The following is a 4930-nucleotide window of genomic DNA, read 5'->3' on the forward strand; positions in this document are numbered from 1 at the left end:
TTCAAGGTTTAATCTTCAGTTGCAAACTTCTCCAAATCTTGTTATAGACCACCTCAAGATCTTCCCCACTATTCTCTTGGTGCTCAAGATTGATTTGTGGGACTCAAAACAAGCTTGAATCAAGAGATTTTTTAGAAGTGTTCACGACAACAATCTAGTTGAAAAACCCTTTCTTCACCACGAATTTTCAACTAAAATTCTATCGATTGCCTCTCCCAAAATCACTCCAATCTCTTCAATATATTGCAGACCATTATGCAAGGAAGATAGGATGCATGGGTTGCAGCATGCTTGGAGTAAATGAAGAGGAGGAAATGGTGTTTGTGTGAGCAAGTAAAAGATGAATTCCATTTGTGCATGTTACCAACTTTTCAGTTTCCATCAAAACCAATTTCAAAATCAATTTTGATTTTAAAACTGAAAATTTTATTAATTTTATAAAATTAATTTCATAAATTAATTTTTAAATGATACTAATTAATTTAATATTAAATATTAAATTAATTTTTACACATATCCATCTTCATATATTTAAATCATATTTAAATATAAATTCTCCTATTCTGTTTATTCTAAAATTAAATACGTAATTATATCTCATATAATTACTAATTTCTGATGACATGCAGAAATGCATGTCATCTTAGGCCTTTTACTTAGAATTATGAAGGTTGTTAAGCAGAATATGCGGTAATTGTGCTAGGAATTCATGAGAAAATGAGTTTGCGTCGATCAACATGATGAATCTCGGCTAACTCGTTATTTTGCGTTCAATGTTCTATTTTTGTAGTTAATATAGGAAGTGGACGCAAACGCGGAAACTGGACCATCGCATAGATGACCGCATGCGGAGAAACTCTCCATCGCAAAGGCGAACGCGTCGATCAATGCATGGATGTTGCGGTAATCAACCGTATGTGTCCATCACATAGGAGTTGCGATCGTCAAAGATTGCGGTCATCGTGTAGAAGTTGCAGTATTAAGCAAATGCGGTCACTACACGATAACACAGAACAATGAGATCAACGCAAAGTGGGGGGAAAGAACGCATCAAGCATCAACGCAAATCAAAAGATGATGTTGACATCTCACCTACCACGCCGTTAGCAATAGAGGTTTAGAAAAGGACTAATGCGCCGAATGTCAGACTCAGAGCAGTCCATAATGCTGTCGATGATCCAAGCTCTATAAATAGAAGTCGATGAGCAGAAATTCAAGTAATCCAGGTTTTCGTCCAAGGTTGAGTCTGGGGTTTTCGCCTGAGGTTTGCCTAGGGCGGATCCCTGTGATCCAGATAAAATGCGTGAGAAGACGCTTGAGAGTTCTTCACCTCCTTCATCCATTCCGAGTGACAACCGGAGCCTTCGAACGAAGCTAGATCTCGGGAGTGTTAGCTCTACTGCCCATCTAGGGCACCACTGGCAGCCTTGATGCACCTCCGCTGGAAGCAAGTCTTTGCTTCCAGCCGGTCATTTCATTTTCCTTTCTTTTCTTATATTGTATTGTATGACATTTTGTGATTAAAGAATTAATACAATTTGTTTTCAATGCATGTCTCTGTTTCCTTTGACCTCATCTCCATCTTCTCTACTTAAGCACCTTTACTTTCATTACAACACTTAGGGAGATTGCTTGGGTATTGCATACTTAGTCATGTGGATTAGGGATATGAAACATGTAGCAATCTACCGAGAGGTGTGCGTTGCGTGAGTGTGTGAGTAACCTTAATTGCTTAGTGTGAAGCTGCGGCAACGGCTGTCTATGGGCTAACACATTGCTTTTGTATGAGTAAAGTCAGCAACAACCAACTGCCCAGAAGGGTAAGTGGTTGGTCACATTAAGCAATGTATGTATTGTTCACTAGAGATAGGAATAATCTTGCGTCAACCAAGTTCATGTGATTGTCTTGTTTTATGTTGTGCCCAACACCCCTTTAGAGCTACTCGAGAGAGAGTCTAAAGAAAAAACCTAATGACTCGAGGGAGCTAGGTTAGAATCTAGACTTGAGAGAGCGAGACGAACTACATAAACAAGAGATAGGGACTTAGAGATAAGCTCGGTATATCAACCTACATCGCATGCATCCTAGAAATAGGAATGATATTATGTGGTCGCATATTTGTGTGAATGTCATTTTGTCATCGCATGAATAGGAATAGAGGCTTATGTGTAGGCCCTGTAGACTTATCACATATATCACATGCGTTCTAGCATTAGAAGTCGTAGCATTCACACCGAGAGGTGGTTTACTATTGTATGTGTGTTGCATGATCGCATGGCTTGCGTTGACTAAGGTTGCCCTTGTGGTCACTCTTAAGTATTGCAATGAAAACATCTCCTCATTTTATCTATTTTTCGCATTCATTTGTTTCATGTCAAGAGTTGTCATGTCTCTACCTCTCATGCATATTCTCATTTCGTTGTCTGTTAGATAGAAGTAGGAGTAGGGTTAACTTAGTAACCTCCCTTCCATTCTTTTATTTAAACCGCCGCATTTGATCCCTTTACCAGCTAGCCAAAATTTTGAGAAAATGTATCAGGTAGGGATTTTACCATAAATCCATTGATTCTATATTACTTCTTACTTTTTTAATACTTTAGCATGCATGGGATTGAGGGTAGTCTTTTTTTACTTCACAAAAAGGGGTATACTAGTTCATATAGATCTATATACATATAGATAGACTTATAGATTCACGCATGATATTTGTCTATAGTATAGACAGTAATGGTAGCAACTTATATGTCAATGTTCTATTCGATGGGATGGAATATTGCTACAAGTCCCTGTGTTCGACCTCGAATCACCCGAGAAACTTGTGTCCACTTTATACTTGGCGTGAGTGCAAGAAAACTTGTGACAGGACGCATGGTCATTGCATACATTTGTTGGCGTATATTCATTCCAACGCATGACTATCAATGCATATCTTAAGAACATGCATTGCATACCGCGTCCAAAGGATTTTAGTTGTTGAATAATTTGACTTCTAATTTCCCGTCACCAATTTCCTAAATTCTAATTTGAACGTTTCAAATTAACTTATCTCGCTACTCTAAAGCTAATCCATTTAGCGCTAGTAGGGGGACCTCGCAGACCTACAGATGATGGACTCCAACGATCCAAGATTAATTGGCTAAACTCATTAGACCAAATTAACCCCCATTCATTTACTAATGGGTCACTCTACTAAAGCCCATAGTTGCACTCCCATCACTGTAAATATATTATGTGCACATGATTTAACCATAATTAGTAAGTCGACCCTTCACGGGTTGTTCGTAATAACGGTTGGGTCAAATATCTATTTTACCCCCAAGATTACTTCTTATTCCTCAAGTTCCTACTGATCCTCTAATGAATAACTAGTTTGTGATCCAATCAATAAACCAGAACTCTCTCAGCTCAGTGAGAGGGTAGGGGCCCTTGTTCAAGACCTGGATTCAGTACTTGAGAGAACAACCTTTCTTCTATCCCTAAATCGAGTAGGCGTGAATTCCATCTTGCACCCTATGTTCCCAGCTATCTATTCAATCTTACCCTTGAAATGAGAGGCTTATTGAGCTGGCGCTGTTGAGCCAACCCTAGCCTATGCAAATCTAAGGATAATCCCAAATAAACAGGAGTTCATAGTTAGCTCAGAATTAAGATCAAGTTACCTAGGTCGTCTAAGTGAAATAGTCAGTCTTATATAGTAAACAACGTTGTAAAATAAGAGTGACTTATTTCTTGGTCCGATCTTATGCAAACTCATTGCATAGGATGCCCCCTCCCCATGTCATAACATGTACAAATTAGGATCACTTCGTATGTAGCCTTTACCACTCCTTGTAACAACTACAGAGTATGTCGCATCCAATAGTGTTACTAGAATAAGTTACCCAATCTTATTCATATACTATAGATCATTTTGACTATTTACTCGAACCTGATCCACTCTTATGTCTCCACATAAAGTTCAAGTACTCATGTAATAGTCATGGGTCTTAGTTTATTGGATTTAAACTTTCTTGTATACAATTTATAAAATCAATAATAAGTTTATTGACTATAGAAAATGTTTATCATTTTACAAACTGTGAGTTTTAGGACATGAAACCCAATAGTGGATGTGTGGATTAATGGAGTTTATGGATGAAGCCTCTGGATTGTTTAAATTCTTTTACATTTGAAGTTAATTGTAAGGGCCCCTGCATTTTTGGGTATATTAACTGCTATCAAGTCTGTAATTTCAAAGAGTTTGAGTCTATGAGTCTTTGTGAAGAAGTTTCGCAACAAGGGTTTCTTTTCTACGAAGATGAAGACGATGAAGCGTTGGTCGGGTCGTGTAAATGATGGGGTAGACGATTGATGAGTATCGAATACTCGGGAGCTGGTTTACGTGCATACACTAGACGATCGTATAGCTCAGTAAGTTTCATCGCTTAGTTACTAACTACACGATCGCGGAGTAAATCATTTACTTAGCATTTGTTAAGTGATCGTCTAAACAATCAGGCTTCGCAGCTTCGTTGTCGTCTAAACGATCATTTAGCACCCACATGTTTTTGTCTTGTGCATTAAACGATCGTATACCTGGATGCGTTTACTAAACGATGGGAGCTTCGACCGACGGTTCAAGACCTGGTTTGTCTGTGAACTGGTATGCTTGATGAAAAAAATGTAATAGATAGAGTTTTTACTTCCGATTTTTAGGTGGTTTGTGATTGTACATAGGATTTATGTTATTTTATATGTCATATGGTATGCTATATAGAAAAATCCCACCTTAGGTTATGCATTGGTTATGCATCATCTCTTTATTATAAGTGTTATGATTTAGAGAAACATGATTTAAATTACATAAAAGCATGCTCATGCATCATGTATAAGAGTTATATTTATGCATGCATAAAGCATCGACATGCATCATCTTTATATTATAAGTGT

The sequence above is a fragment of the Benincasa hispida genome, chromosome 9 (genome assembly GCF_027475165.1).
Source record: "Benincasa hispida cultivar pf3 chromosome 9, pf3_genome.v1.1, whole genome shotgun sequence".
Taxonomy (NCBI): domain Eukaryota; kingdom Viridiplantae; phylum Streptophyta; class Magnoliopsida; order Cucurbitales; family Cucurbitaceae; genus Benincasa; species Benincasa hispida.